Here is a 15,420-nt window from a genome sequence, read left to right as displayed (position 1 = left end):
AGAGGGGATGCCCAGATCGCAGGTGGCTGAGAGGGCCTGGACATGACAGGCTGGGGCTTCTGTTATGCCAACTGCCCCCTGGTCTCTACTTGAGCATGTCCAGGCACAGGTGGCTGTTTGGCCCTTCTGGAAGGCTGGGGTAGTCCAGAGGCTGGAGGACGTGACACCCACTCCCTCCAAGCTCACAGCTGCGGCTCTGGATTCTGCCTGCAGAGGGCAGTACTGAGCCACCATGGTGCTGCACCCCTCCTAGGCCTCATCTCCTCCAGGCCCTGGGTTCCAGGACTTGGAGCTCAGAAGGGCCCACTCAGCCTTTCCCAGGACCAGCTTCCTCCAGTAGGGCCCACTGAGGCCACGCCCTGGCTACGACTTCTCATGGGTCAGTACAGATGTAATGGGGACACCATAGGTCAAGGGGCAAAAGGAGGGCTATGAAACAAGTCCTGGCAGTGGCCCTCGTGCTCCTTGTGTGCTGAGGACTACATTATAAAGCAAGGCCACTGGTACCCACCCTGCAGAGTGAAGACTCTTAAGGGTCCAGGACCTGGCAGAACTTTTGACACCGGTGACTGTCATCAGCGTTATCTACTGTGGGGTTCACGCTGGGGTTGACCCCGAGGCTGTGGGAAAGGGAAGTGGAGACCCAGAGAAGGGAACTCACTTGGCCAAGGCCACAGGGGTGGTGAGAGGAAGAGCCAGGGTTTGAATTCACTCACTGCCAAACGAGGGCCATGCGGAGTGCGTGAGGTGGGTCAGAAGGGGCTGCACAGGGAGCTGCATGGAATTGTCCCAGGGTCCCTGGCACCTGTGGTCTTACTCCCCATCCCAGGTGCTCTGTGTGGGCCCAAGGGCCCCTCTGGGCTGGGCCTGGGGCTCCTGCAGGAGCTGTTAGTGTGGTGGGCTGTGGGTTGGCCAGGGGAGGCCTGCTGAGCCCAGGTTAAGCTACCTGGGTTCCGGAGCACCCTGCCCTTGGCGCTGCAGGGACACCTGCGGGCAAACCTGCGGGCTCTGACAGGACCTGGTGGCTTCTCATCTACCTGTGGCCCACTCCACCTAGGCCAGGAGCACTCTGGGGCTGGGGACCCCACAGTGGCCTATCGCGGCAAAGGCATGGCCAGGCCCCGGGGCGCTGTGTCGAGCTGCGTGGTCACTGGCCATGAGTTAGGACACAGGTTTTGGGGTGATGGGAGGCGTGTTCAGTAGCCCCCGGTGTGGGTGGGGAAGGGAAAGCCTGGATGGGGGATCCGAAGGTCAAGGTGAGACCCGGGGTCCACTAGGATCTGCTGCGACCTTGGGCATGTTACTGCCTTCCTGCACATCCCGGGGGACAAAGCCTGACCGAGGGCCCAGGGCCCAGCCATGGGAATATAGCAGGGGCGAGGCCAGAGGGGGCAGCGGGGCGGCCCCGGGGGTCTGGGGTCGGTCCCGGGGGCTTCGGGCGCCGCCGGTGACCTTGACCCGCCGACCGGGCCGGCGGCGTCGTCCTAATCCGCGCGGGCGGGCGCAGCCGAGCTGCCCGCGGTGCCCGGCGGGCGGGCGGCGGCGGCGGGCGGGCTAATCCCGTATGTAAATGGCAGCCAATGGAGGGTGGTGTTGCGCGGGGCTGGGATTAGGGCCGGGGCGAATGGCTGGCAATCTTACTGGGATTACAGAACAAAGAGCCTCCCGCGCCCGCTCTCGGCTCCGCGCCCCGCCCTCCGCCGCAGCCGCCGGGGGTGGGGGCCCGCAGCCCCCGGCCGGCCGCCCGCGCCCTCCGCGCTCCGAGCTCTCGGCGGCGGGAGCTGAGTCCTGGCCGCGGGCCGGGCCCGGGGCGCCGCGGGCCGAGCGCTTGGGGATCCTCCAAGGTAGGAGAAAGTTTGGCGGGGGGCGGGCGCCCCGATCGGCCTCCGCCCGCCAGGTGCTGCGGGCCGGGGTCCGCGGGGGGCGCGGGCACGTGACCGGGTCATCCTCGGCGGGGGAGGCGAGGCCGGCCGCCCCCACCTGCCGGGGCCCCGCTGCCACCCCCGGCCCTCCGGCGCGGGGTGCCCGGCCGGCGCCCGCAGGCTGCCGCAGTTGGCGAATGAGGTCAGTGGGCTGCCCGCGGCTGGGGCGCGGGGCGGGGGCGGGGGCGGCGGCCGGGATGGGGGGCTGGGAAGGCCGCGGTCCGCCCCCCCCCCCCCGTCCCCCGTCCTGCGCCCCGCGCCCGCGCCCCCCACCCGCGCGGCCAGGCCCGCCCTGCACGCGCTGCCGCGGGCGGCGGGGCCTCGGCGGGGCCTCGGGGGTCCCGGGGAGGGGGCCTTCCGAGTGGCGGCACCGAACCCGGTGGGGGTGGGGGAGACTTAGAGGACAGTGTGGGGGGGCACAAAGGGCTCCGTGCGGTGGGGGGGGCACAAAGGGCCCAGTGCTGCAAGTTGGGGGAGTGGGTCTGTGGGTGGTCTCTGAGTTCTTGCACACGGGCGGGGAGGGGGAGGAGGGGCGCCAGGGTGCCTGATGCCCCTCCACCCCCACCCTGAGCGCCTGGGAATGGTGGCCTGATAGCCACCAGTAGCCAGGGACAAGGACCGGGCCCTGCCCTGGGCCCAGGGCAAGTGGGGGTCCCGCAGTTGAGACTTCTGCCCTCCTGCAGAGCTGGAGGGGACTGAGGCTCTGTGGGCTGGCCCAGTGACCCCGGCTCCCAGGACTAGACTTCTCCTGTTGGCCCAGTGCCCCTCTCACAGCTGAGGCACTGGAGCTTGCCATGCGGGGGTCTTCCTGTGGGCATGTGGGCAGCGTGGCTCTCAGCGGGAGTGTGATAGATGGTGTGGGGATGCCCTGAGCCTGGAGGGCAGCTTCCAGAGGAGCGGGCGATTTGTGGGGGCTTCTCTTACTGCTCAGAGCAGAGGGGAAGGGCGGCCGTTGCCACCCTGGCCCCCTCCGGCCATCGCTTACCCGGTGTGTTTGGCTGCCCTGTAGCCTGGGCTGCTGGGACCTTGGCAGTGGCCTGGGGCCTCGGGGCTTGGGAGGTGCCTCACAGCAGCCCATTTATTTCAGCAGCGTCATTCCCACCGGGAAAGGGCACAGGCATCGATTATTTATTCGGAGCAGGAGGAAGTGGTGGGAGGCTGGTGGCTGGTGGTGGGGAGGGGCTGGTCACCAGGGCAGCCACGATGGAGGCCATCAGGCGGGGGCCATCATGAATCACCTGTTTGGGCCCCGGGTGTGAGATTGACTTTGGCCTCTTCTGAGCAGGTACCAGCCTGGCCCAGAGGTGACAGAGTACCAGAATCCCCAAACTGCTTCCGGGCTGTGGGAACCTTGCGCCCGTACCCCATTTTGTATCTGCCCTGAGGATGACCTAGAAATGATCAGTTCCAACTCCGAGGGTCCCAGAGGACCCGCTGGAGGAAATGAGGAAGGGTTGGGACTCAGCCTTCCTCCTTCCACCTCACTTGAAATATGGGAGAACTTAGGGATGGAGATGGCAGAATGGTCCTGCCCAAGCAGCGTGTTCCTGGGTGAGCTTAACCTACTTAATAGACTGTCGTCTGGGTGCGGAGAAGGCTGCGTATTTGCAGTGTGTTCATCACAAATTATTTCATCTGTTCCTGTGGGGCGGTCTCCTGGGAGCCCTGGAGCCTCTGACACAGCTTTGGCGCCTGAAAGCTGCCTGGGAGGTGCAGGGACACAGGCTGGGGTCTAGGGGGTGGCCATCCTGCAGTCTCTGCAGGGGCCAGGGCCTGCAGGGCTGGGTGGGTAACAGGTTTGGTGACAGCTCGGTTGTCTGGCCCCAGCTGTGTCTCCATGATGTGGTGGGTGACAGCTTGGGGGGATTCGTGTCTGGAGCGTGACCTTGGAGCCCCTCATTGGTCTCACAGTCACCCTTGTCCTGCGTGGCTCTCTCTGCCCACCGGCTCCATCTTTGGCCTGCCCGTTGGACCCTGCCGGCCTCGCCCTCCCAGCCTGGCCTCCACACACACTGCCGCCCTCGCCCGGTGTCCTCAACCTCCGGGGCTCTCCAACCCTTCGAAGGGGCTGGAGGCTTCCTTAAATGGTCCCCCTGGCTCAGGTGGAGGCGTAAGTAAGGCTGTCCCAACATGGATCTCACTCAGATCTCACGTCTGTCCTGGTGGCGCCGGGTGCGGGCAGTGGTGGAGGTCTGGTCCTCAGCCACCTGTTGGACGGCAGAAAGGAATGGATGATGTCCTGCTGCCTGGACTCTGCTGCCTTCCTGGGTTCTCATCTCTGCGGCAGGGTCCCCACAACAGGAGCTTCCGCTCCCGGGGACTGGGGGCCACTTTCTCTTTCCCACTGTTCGCCCACAACCTTAGCCTGAGGCTGTGCCCCCCGCACCTCCTCCATCCTGCCCCTCTCTGTTCTTACTCTGCTGTCCTTGGGCAGCCAGGGACACAGCCAGGTTCTTGGGGACTAGGCAGCTCCATGGGCCCTGCAGAGGCCACAGGGCCACCCGGGGAGCAGGACCTGCCGGGTTCATTCACAAACACCTGGGAGCAGAGCTGGCCCCCGGCGGGGGTGTGGGCCCCATGCCTAGCCGGGTTCAGTTTACCGAGGGGCTTCTGGGAGGGAGTGGGACCCGTGGGACAGGGGAACTTCCGGGAACTGGAAGGAAATTCCCAGCAGGACCTTGGAGCTGAGGTGGGGGGACATGAACACAGCTGGCCAGGAGAAAGTGGGATGGGGCCTGGGGTCGGCCACAGGGGACGTTGGAGGCTTCTGGGTGTAGGTGTCAAGGTTCCTGGTGGAGCAGGAGGGCCAGCCTCCCGGAATCCCTCCAGTGGTCTGGGGGAGCAGGTCGCGCCCTGGCCGGGCCTGGAGTGGTCTGGACCCCACTGCTTTCTTGGGGCGATTCCCAGCCTGGTTGCCTGCGCAGCACAGGGTGTGGCAGAGGGCGGGCTAGGTGGGTGGAGGGTGCTGCAGTGAGTGGGGGGGAGGGAGGGTGTCCTGTGTCTCCCTCCCTGGCCTGCTCTTTGGATCCTGCCCCTCCTGCAGGACTGACCTGGCCTCAGTCCCCTTCCCTTCCCTCTGACCTGATGGGCTCTTAGGTTCCCTGGCTTCGAGGATGTGGAGGATGGTCCAGGCCTGAGCGGGGTGGGGGGACCTTGGCCTGCCTTGCCCCCCACCAGGTGCCCAGGTCCTCCATCTCAGGGACATCTGACGGGGGTGGCCACTCAGTTATGTCAGACCTGGCTGAGAACAGTGAGGGGCTCAGCACTGGCTCCATGTGTTGCTGAAAGCTGGGTCCTTGTCCCCCATGCAAACCAATAACGAGGACACGGTTTTGAGAAAAAGAAAAACAAGGCTTATTGCTTTGCTGGCAGAGGAGGGGCACAGGGGACTCCTGTCCCAAAGGCTGGGATTCTGCCCATCACCGGGAACAGTTTTTAAAGAGGTGACTCAAAGGCTACACTCCCTGTGTCCTCTGAGTCGTAATTCACTTGTTAGTTTGGGAGTTGGTCATTTCTGAGACCTTCTGGTGCCATCTCCAAGTCTGGATGGCTTTGTCCCCATGGTGGGTGGTGCTCAGGACAGAGAGCTCTGCCTAGGATGGGAGGAAGGTGACCTGTCTCCCCTGAGACTGGGGAGGGGGAGGGGAGGGAGGAGCAGGGAGAGGAGGAGAAACATGTCCACTTGAAAAGTAAGTCGCAGTGGCCGAGCAGCAGGGGCTGTGTTCAGAGTGTCAAGTGGACACAGTTCCACGTGGAGGTGAGTTAGCGGCGAGGTTGCGCTGGGTCCCCACGCAGGCCTGGGGCAACTCAGGGCTGTCTTGAGCAGAGCCTCCTTCCCAACACCCTCCTCTTGACCCTGGCCTGGGCCCACTGACCTGGAGCTATTTGTGTGCCCACCTGTTGCCCTCCTTCAGGACCACCTGCTTCACGTTGCCTGGTTTAGCAGACAAAGTCCAGGACGCTCGGTTAAATTTGGATTTCCGTAAGCAACAGATAATGCAGCACTGGGGGCGGACTTATACCCAGAACTCGTCATCTGGTTCTTACTGGGCCGGAAGTCCTCTGCCCTGGGGTGTAGCTGGGCCTGGAGTTGGGGTCTGGGCTCCGCCTGAGGCTCTGGGGACATTCTGCCACAAGCTGCCTGATCCGTGGTCCACCTAACTTCCTGGGGTTTTCTCCAGTCTGTGACCCAAGGGCCCAACATTAGGCCTGGGTGACCTGGAGGGTGAAGTGTGGATAGTCTCTGGTGCTCTTGGGGATCCCCAACCTGGGAATCCCTTGTTTCAGGGGTTTCTGTGCCAATGTGGTCCTAATAGCATATTAAGAAATGGTGGGCTGGGCACAGTGGTGCTCACCTGTAATCCCAGCGATTTAGGAGGCTGAGGCAGGAGGATCACAGGTTCAAGACCAGCCTCAGCCATTTAGAGCCTGTCTCAAAGTTAAAAAAATTAGAAGGACTGGGGCTATAGCTCAGTGGTAGTGCCCTCCTGGGTTCAACTGCTAGTACCAAAAAAAGAGAGAGAGATGCCGGGAGGAGGGAAGTATCCAGAAATACCCTGTTAGAATCCAAACTATGATTTTTCCATCAAAATTTGCAAAAGCCGAGGTCCGAGTACTAGCAGATGGTTTCTCTGACACCCACCATTCAAAGGTGGGGAGATCCTGCCTCTGGGGTGGTGTGCATTTGGGGCCTGTCCCCTTGGGTGGATTGAGGTGTCTTAGTACCTTTGCTGTTGCTGTAACTGGATGCTGCAGGCCAGGCCTTGTTAAAGAATGAAGGTTTACCCAGGTCCAGGGCATTGAGGTCCAGGACAGAGGGTTGCATCTGCTGGGGACTCTACAGAGTCCAGAGGTGGCCCGGCAGGTCATGTGGTGACAGCAAGCGTGCTCCCCAGGTCTGTTCCTCTTCTTATGAAGTCACTAATGCTGACCCACGGCCTACCCTCATGCCCTCATCTGCTGCTCACCTCTTAGAGGGTCAGAGTGGGGTCACATTTCAGCGTGAGTTTGGTGGGACTTCCACATTGTGGCAGGTGGTCACCGGGAATTGGCAGCATCCCTCCATGTCCATGTCACTTGTCACCCCTACCCCAGTCTGGGCAGTTTGCTTGGATTAAAAGTGAAGATGGTGCTTCCCGACTTGCCCGGCTCAGGCAGCCTGGGTGTGTGGGTCACCTCAGAGCAGGGCTGGAGTGCAGTCAGGGTGGGAGACCACAGGTGGCAGGTCGTGGCTGGGTGCTGGGTACTGGGTAGCTCCAGGGTGCTGAGTGGCCATGCCGAGTGCTCAGCAGGGAGGGGAGCCAGCAGCTGGGGGCAGCGTGGGCCTTTCCCCTCCCACATTCTCCTGCCGGAACCCCTTCTGGAAACTTCTAGAGGGCAGCATGAGGTTAGGCCTATTTGCTGGGGGCGGGGTCAGGCTGTATTTTCTTGCTATGGACAGAACCACAGGAAAAGGGAGTCTGTCTGTCCGTCACCTGCCTGTCACTCCTCCAGCCGGTGAGGCACCTGCAGGGCACCAGGTCTGGGTCTCGCTGGGAGTGTGTCCTCATTCGGTTGTGGTTGGGTCTGAGGGACAGCCTGCCAGCTGCCCCGCCCCCTGTGCCTGGCGACCCCTTTGCAGTCAGTCCCCTCACTGGCCCAGGCCCTGCCGCTGCTCCTCTGTGGCTTCTGCCTCTAGTTTTGCATTTCCAGTGTCATAGACGTGGGATCACAGACGTGGCCCCGGAGACTGGCTTCTCCCTGGCCGACGCCTTCCCTGGCAGTGGCTCTATGGGGTCCTGGTTCTGTTCCAGTCTGGGGCGAGGCAGCTCCGCTGTCCTCTAGGTGGAAACCCAGCAGACGGGCCGACTGTGCCCTGTGCCCCTGGGACTACCCAGGAGGAGGGGTGCCCCTTCCTCATTTCCACCGCCGGGCCATCTGGGGGGCGGCCCTCGGCCTGCACCCACCCTTAGCCCCTGTCGGGAGCTGACCCTGCACCGGGAGGGCTGCACACCTCGGTCCTCAGAGCTGGAATTTCATCCGGCGTCTCTGGTGACTCATACCATGAGCCCCGCGATGAAATTACAGCTTCCTGCTGCCTCCTCGCCCCGGAGCCTCCGAAGTCCAGGTGGGCTCTGGAACAATGGATGGCAGGGGCGGTGCCAGGTGGGGACCTGGCAGGGCCCTGTGATGTCTTGCCCACCTCTGTGCCCTGCCCCGGGCAGGGGTCCCTGGCCTGCGTCTGGTCCCTGCACCTGCAGCTGTGCAGCTGGGGATTCTGTGCTGCTTCCAGGGTGGGGCGGAGGCTGGGGAGATGGGAGGCTGCCCCGCGGCAGGAGCATGGTCACCTTGGGTGGGCTAAGTCCTCACCCCCCCATTCATGTTTTATGTGTGTGCCAGGGATGGAACCCAGGGGCGCTTACCCCCACATCCCCAGGGTGAGTTGCTTAGGGCCTCCATAGGTTCTGAGGCTGGCTTTGAACTCGCGATTCTCCAGCCTCAGTGTCCCCAGCCATTGGGATTACAGGCGTGGCCCCCGGTTTGTGCATCTTTAGACGGGGAAGAGAACTCTTGGTTCGTGGGGCAACCGTGAACCCCAGCTGGGAGAATTTAAGCCCGTGGGTGACCAGAAAGCCTCGTGGGGCTCCAGTTTCCCGGGTCCCTTTGTGCCAATTAGGACCGTGTTCGCAGGAGCCGCCTGAGAGCACTCCAGGTGAAATTTTGGTTAACAAAACATTTGGGATCAGCTGCTGCCCGTGGTGGCCCTGTAGGAACAGTGGCTGTCCCCATGAACCTCTGTGTGGGCAGCTCCCAGAAGCCCCTCATAGGGCCACTTCAAGCCTGCACGGGTTGGCTGCATGTGACGTGGCAGCTGGTTGTGGGTCTGTGCGGGGTTGCTGGGTACGCGTCACCAGTGGGGACCCAACCAGAGCTGTCCATCTCCCTCTGGCAAACCACAGGTGTCTGGCTTCATAAGACCGTCCCCTGGGTGACAGCGTGGCTGGCGTGGTGTCCTAGAGTGTAGGCTTTCGGGGTCCTGGGGTTGGAGCTGGGGTGGGCAGGCGGGTGCTCTGCCCTGAGTTGCACCAGCCCCGAGACTTGGGGGCTTGAACTTGGGGCCTGAGGAGGTGGACCTGGCCTTTCCCGATGAGTCAGGGCGGCCCCAGGGGCACTTCAGCCCTGCGCCCCACGTTGCCCCTGCCCCCGTGTCTCCCCAGAGCCTGGCCTCCTGGGACCCACCCAGGCACTGGCACTCGGCGGGAGGCTTGGAGAGACTCTGGTCTGCCAGCCGGTGCCGTGGGGCCTGGGTGCTCCTGGGTGGCGGCCTAGAGCAGGTGGGACCCTGCCTGCCCACCCACCCAGCTCCAGGGTGGTCCTGGCAGCCCCCGGGGGTCCTGTGTGGCGCCTGCTGGGGCTCTGTTTACCCAGGAGCTGGTTTTTCAGGTGTGGTGGCTCTGGGGTGAGGCCCAGCTGGGAGGGAGGCAGGGCCTCTGGGAAGGAGGGGGCGGCCCCGGTTCCCCAGAGCATCCTGGCTGCCAGCGGGGTGTGGCGCGGGCAGGTGGGCAGACCACATCCTCCCCGTCGGATCTCAGTCCAGGCGCTGGGTGGCTGTGTGGGAGATGCTCTGAGAGGTCTTGGCTGCCCTGGGTTAGGCCAGGGCTCTCCCCGGCAGTGCCGCAGGGCTCCCCACTTCACAGTGGGGGGGGGGTGGAGACACCAGTGCCTTTGAAGGCAGGCAGATGGGACTTCAAGTCCCAGCCTGACCACTGGCCTGCACTGTGGCCTCGGGCAAGTGACTTCACCTCTCTGAGCCTCAGGGAGCCATCTAAGTTAGCTCTGCTGTGTGGCACGGGACTTGGGAAGCTCGCCGTGTTCTGCTGGGAGAAGCTGGCCACCATCCCAGCTAAGCGCATTTTCTCAACTTGTCACATGATGACCTCAGAGACCAGCCCTTCAGGAGCCTCCACTCCCGAGAAGGAAGCTGGGCACCTGGTCCCCGTTCTGCGCTTGCCCGTCACCTGCGAGCCGTGGCGGGGCTGGGCTTGGTCCTGTTTGCAGGGAGAGCTGTCTGCCCTGCGCCCCGGTGCTGGACTGGGTGCCAGTGTCTGTCCAGGGCTGGCACTGCCAGGCAGTGGGACGAGGCTGGTTTTGTTTTTGTTTTGCTTTGGTCCTTGGTGCAGGGCTGGCACCCGGGTGTGGCGCAGGCTCTACCATGAGCCACGTCCCCCTGGACTGGTGTTGGGGGCCTGCGACTCCATCTCCCTGTAGATGTCCCTGAGAGCTGGCTTTCCAAGGAGCAATGGGGGTGGCTTAGGGAGCGGAAGTAGGTGGGGTGGGCACCTGGGGGGTGACAGTGGGGACAGGGAGCGTGTGCTGCGAGCACCATGCTCAGGAGTGATGGGAGGTTCCCTGGGACCAGCTGGGGGGTGGCGCTAGCCGGGTGGGGGCCTCCCTGCCAGGCAGCACCAGCTCCCCCAGCTCTGGGAGAAGCTTCCCAGGTGGTCTCGTGGGGTGGCCTCGCACCGTCCCTCTGTGCAGCCAGCGTGGACCCTGCTGCGACCTCTCCTGGGTTCCCCGCGTGACGGGCCACTCTGCCGGCCACATCCCGGCCCCGTGGCTTTTCCCTGTGTGACGTCCTGTGCCATCAGCTGGGCTGATTCCTGCTGCAGACCTCAGCTTGGATGTCCCTGAGTGCTGGAAAGTGTCCCCAGCCCGTCCCTGCTCCAGGCTGCGCCCCCAGCTGCCCCAGTTGCAGGCACCCTCGGCCATGCTTGTCCTGCCACCTTTACGGGCAGAGCTGTGGCCCCCCCGTGGGTCAGGTCCCCAGCACTGTCCCCCCTGCATCCCCTCCTGGCCCTGGAGGAACGTCCAGGAGTCAGAAGCAAGGTCACAAGGGATTTTGGTGGGGGTCCCTCCATTCCAATCCTTGCCATCTCACCCCGTCCCCCGGGCTGCCTGGCCAGCCTGGCTGTGGCACTCAGGGCATCAGATGGTGGCAGTGGCTCTGTGACTCCCTGAGCCGGGTACAGCCCAGCTCAGGTCCCCTCCTTGAGGAGCAGCTGGTGAGTGGCCTGTGGGAAGCAGAGCCGCGGCCTGAGCCCCACACCTGATGTGCGCAGCTGGGTGAGGGGCCAGGGGCCACCGGCGAAACTTGGCCTTCAGCTGAGTCCCCTGGTTTTCAGAGCCCCTTCCAGCCCCGCGGGTGGCCCTGGGGACGGTTCACGGTCAGTGGGGGGTGCCTTGCCATAGGTGATAGCAGGCCTATGCAGAGGTTGGGGCAGAGGAGCTTACTCATTGCAAGAAAAGCCCAGGGGTGGGCAGCTGGGATGGGGCTCAGCAGTGTCTTCAGGGACTTGAGTCCCTGCCCTGTCACATTGTGTGTGCGCATGTCTAGTACTGGGACTTGAACCTGGGGGCGCCTACCACTGAGCTACAGCTTCCTTTTTTTTTAAAAGACTTTTAGTTTGAGACAGGGTCACTGGGTGTGGTGGTGCTCGCCTGTAATCCCAGCAACTAAGGAGGCTAAGGCAGGAGGATCACAAGTTGAAGTCCAGCCTCAGCTATTTAGCAAGGCCCTAGCAACTTAGTGAGACTCTATCTTAAAATAAAAAGGGCTGGGGGTGTGGTTTAGTGGTTGAATGTCCCTGGGTTCTATCCCTGGTATCCCCTAAAATGTTTTTTTGAGACAAGATCTTGTTAAGTTGCCCAGGCTGGCCTGGAACCTGGATCCTCCTGCCTCAGCCTCCTGAGTCTTTGGGATTACAGGCGCGTGCACCACCACACCTGACTAAATGCATTTTCAAATTAGTGTATTCTTTTCTTTTTGGCAGGGGGGCACTGGGGATTGAACTCAGGGGCACGTAACCACTGAGCCACATCCCCAGCCCTATTTTGTATTTGTTTAGAGACAGGTTCTCACTGAATTGCTTAGCACCTCTCTTTTGCTGAGGCTGGCTTTGAGCTCGTGATCCTCCTGCCTTAGCCTCCCAAGCCACTGGGATCACAGGCATGCACCACCATGCCTGGCCTCAAATTAGGCTATTCTATTTTCAACTTTTTTTCTTTCTGTTTTGGTACAGGGAATTGAACCATTGAGCCACATAGCTAGCCTATTTTATTTTTTAAGACAGGGCCTTGCTAAGTTGTTTAGGGCCTGAGTTGCTGAGGTTGGCCTCAAACTTGCAGTCCTCCTGCCTCAGCCTCCTGAGCTGCTGGAATTGCAGGTGTGTACCACCATACCCACCTTGCCTATTTACTAGTATTCTTAATTAAAATATAATCACATTAAAACATTATTTATTTAGAGACAGGGTCTCACTGTGTTGCGCAGGCTGGCCTCCATCTCCTGGGCTCAGCATCCTCCTCCTCAGCCTCCTGAATAGCTGGGATCCTCAGGCAGGCCACCACGCCCTGCCTGCTCTGTGCTTTTGAGCCAGGAGTGGTCGAGATGGAAGGGACCCCAGGACATGTTGGCCTCTTGTCTTTTTCCGATGGGGAAACCAAGGCCCAGGGCTGGGATGCTCGACTCGCAGAGCCCTGCGGGGGCTCAGGCATGGGCTCCTTGTGCTCCTGCAGGTGCCGCCTGGTCCTCGGGAGGCGGGAGGGGCCCATGGCAGCGGAACAGCTCCTGGCAGGTTCTGGAGCAGACTGTGGTGACTGGACAGGGACAGGGGTGCAGTCAGTGACAGAGCTTCCGAGATGCCCTGAGGGAGGAGAGGACGAGAGTGTGATGACACCACTGTGGAGTGTGGCCAGTTCTCGTCCCCAGGGACAGGCTTGGGAACGTGGCACTGCTTCTGCTCTGTTTTTTTTTTTGGTACCAGAGATTGACCTCAGGGGCCCTCAACCACTGAGCCACGTCCCCAGCCCTATTTTGTATTTTATTTAGAGACAGGGTCTCACTGAGTCGCTTAGCCCCTCGCTGTTGCTGAGGCTGGCTTTGAACTCGTGATCCTCCTGCCTCAGCCTCCCGAGCCAGGTCTGGGCCATCGCGCCTGGTTCCTGATTCTGCTCCTTAGAGCCCCAGGTCCCTCCAGCCCTGTCTCTTGTCCAGTGGAGCCCAGCAGGCAAGGTCCTCAGGGTCTGCTGGGTGAGGCTGACCACTGGGAAGGGCTTCCCAGGGGAGGGACCCCAGGCGCTGGCCTGGGCAGTGCGAGTCTTGGTGCTGTCCCCTCAGGGTCCTGCATCTCCATGCACCCCAGGGTCACGTCCCCCCTGGAGGGGCTGCCGAGGGCGCTGGGGATTTCTGGGGCACTGGGTGTGGGGTGGCAGGTGTGCATGGCTCAGCTCAGGGATCCCTGTTGGGTGGGGGCAGTGACTGCTCACTCCCTTCTGTGCCCGGGGCTGGTGAAGCAGGGGTGCCCTGAGTGACCCAGAGCCTGGGGTCTCGGTCATGGCCAGCCCATTCCAGGACCTCTCCTGCCTCCTCCACCCACCCGAGATCCAGGAAAGCCCGTGACCTTGGCAGCGCGGGACACTTCTGCCGCGTGGCCCGCTTCAGACTGGGTGTCACCTCCATACCTCTGGGGTCCCTGCTGGTGTCCAGGGCCCACCGGGCCTCCAGAAGTCTCCTCAGGGTTTCCCCACAACCTGGGGCCAGGCCCTCACCCTCCAGCCCGGGAGGCGGGACGGCGTGCTCGGAGCAGCCCAAGGTGGGGCCGCTCGGTCTCCTGTGGGCCAGGCCAGCGTGGGCAGTGGGCCGGACAGAGGGGCTGATGGGGCACTGTGCTGAGGCTCTGTTTAGGGGACACCGGGGACCAGGAATATGCCTACTCTGGGTCCTAGCAGACTTGGTTTGAAGCTGCCCCAACTCTTCCTGCTGTGTGACCTTGGGCAAGCCACTCAGCGATTCTGAGCTTCCACACCTCCATTTATGCCTGTTGCCTGAGCACAGCACCTGCTGATGCTGACTGACCCTACTGGCTCGATGTGACCGTAGTGTCCAGGAAGTGGTCCCAGGCCCTGCTGGGCCTGTCCTTCAGTGAGGGGGTGCACAGACAGGCGGTGGTCAGCCCCCTGCACCAGGGCCTGGCTCCCCTCCCCTCTGCTCTGTGAGGGAGTGGCAGAGCCTCGTCAGTGTCTTTCCCAGAGTTGAAGCCTGGGGTCCAGAGAGGGCAAGCAGGTGGCCTGGCCTCACACAGCCCTGGAAAGGGGAGAGTAGCTTTACCCCAGGGCCCGGGGGCCTGGCCCCTGGGGGTTCTCCAGGTGACAGTTGGTGAGCGGCTGCCTGACATTGGTGTCAGGGACAGCTCCCAGTGTTCCTGTGGGCTGGCCGCCTGCCTGCTGGGCCTCAGCCGTCCAGCTGTGGGCTAGCTTGCAGGACCCATATCTGTCCCCTCCCGGGTGCCTCAGGTGTGAGAGATGCGCCAGCAGAGGGATGTGCGGAGCCTGTGTGGGCACTCATGTCCCCCTGTAAAGCCAGACGGTGTGAGCTGCCCTCCATGCACTTCACCTGGGGGCTCCCTGGCCTGGTGGCCCTCAGTGGGTCTGCAGTGGGTACTGAGTGTGTGAAGGGAACGCCTGGGCTCGGGGCCTGTTGGGAACGGGCCGCGGTGTTTGTGTGCAGGCGAGATGGGCGGGTACCCAGGGGATGGACATCTGCCCAAACCTGTCTCCACCCCAGTGTGTGGGAGGAGAGCCTGCTCGGGAGCCGGGCAGCACAGATGCAGGTCGCCGAATCTCTGGGCTTTGGTGTGCCCGCCTGTAAGTGTGTGTGAATGTGTGGGCTGGTGAGAGTCCTGCCCGGCCCCAGAGAAGGGGGTGGATGATGGGAGACGGTTGTATTTTCTGTTGCTATAACAAAGTATCTGAGACTGGGTGGTATATAAAGAAAAGAGGTTCACTGAGGTCACGGTTTGGGAGGTTCAAGAGCATAATGCTGGTGTTTGGTGAGAGCCCCTTGGTTGTGTCACAGTGTGGTGGCTGAAGTCATGGCAGGAGAGATCCTGTGGGAGCAAGGAGGGGCCAGCCTTGCTCCTTCCATGACAACCTGCCCTCCTGAGAGCTAACTCAGCATAAATCCCACCCAGGGCTTGTCCCCAGGGGACCCAGGGACCTCCTGCCAGGCCCCACCTCCTAAGGGTCCCACCGCCACTCTTTTGGGACCAGGCCTCCATCTAGCACAGGTGATTCGGGCCACACCCCATGCAGACAGTAGCAGTGACTTGTCACCAGTCAGCGCCCAACCTGGCCTGGCCCTGGGAACCCTGCCCTGTGCCCGGCTCCTGGTTTCCCTCCTGAACCTCCATCTGGCCTTTGAATCCAGTCCTCCATCCTGTCCCGAGCTCTGGTCCCCGTGAGCAGTGGATGACGCTGTGGGTGACCAGGTGTCATTCAGCTCCTCCTCCCCCAGGTCAGGGTCCCAGCCTGATATGCCCCGGTTCTAGGTGCAGGTGAAGCAGAGGCAGAGAAAGGGCTTGCACTTAGTTAGGGTCCCCGGCATCCCATAGGGTGCGGGGCGCAGGGGCAGGGGCTCAGGGCAGGCTCGGGGAGGGGAGTGCCTGGTGGAAAGGAAGAGGAC

General features: G+C 62.6%; 1 protein-coding gene across 3 annotated transcripts in view; it reads left to right on the top strand.

Annotated features, from left to right (window-relative positions):
• The first annotated feature begins 729 nt into the window (after positions 1–729).
• Positions 730–15,420, top strand: part of Gtf2ird1 (GTF2I repeat domain containing 1) — an 81,314-nt gene continuing 66,623 nt past the window's right edge. Inside the window, exon 1 of one of the 3 annotated variants that reach the window (XM_046422805.2) lies at positions 730–747. The gene's annotated coding sequence lies outside the window, so the exon portion shown is untranslated. Of the gene's footprint in view, positions 748–1,717; positions 1,845–2,047; positions 2,065–15,420 lie in introns of those variants that run through there. The other 2 variants (XM_046422804.2, XM_058572218.1) reach the window with 2 other exon arrangements.

Source organism: Marmota monax, unplaced genomic scaffold (assembly GCF_021218885.2).
Source record: "Marmota monax isolate L192 unplaced genomic scaffold, Marmota_monax_Labrador192_F-V1.1 WCK01_AAM20220418_F8-fsc00237, whole genome shotgun sequence".
Lineage (NCBI taxonomy): Eukaryota > Metazoa > Chordata > Mammalia > Rodentia > Sciuridae > Marmota > Marmota monax.
Note: the sequence above shows the minus strand (reverse complement) of the source record. Positions and strands in the feature narration are given on the sequence as shown.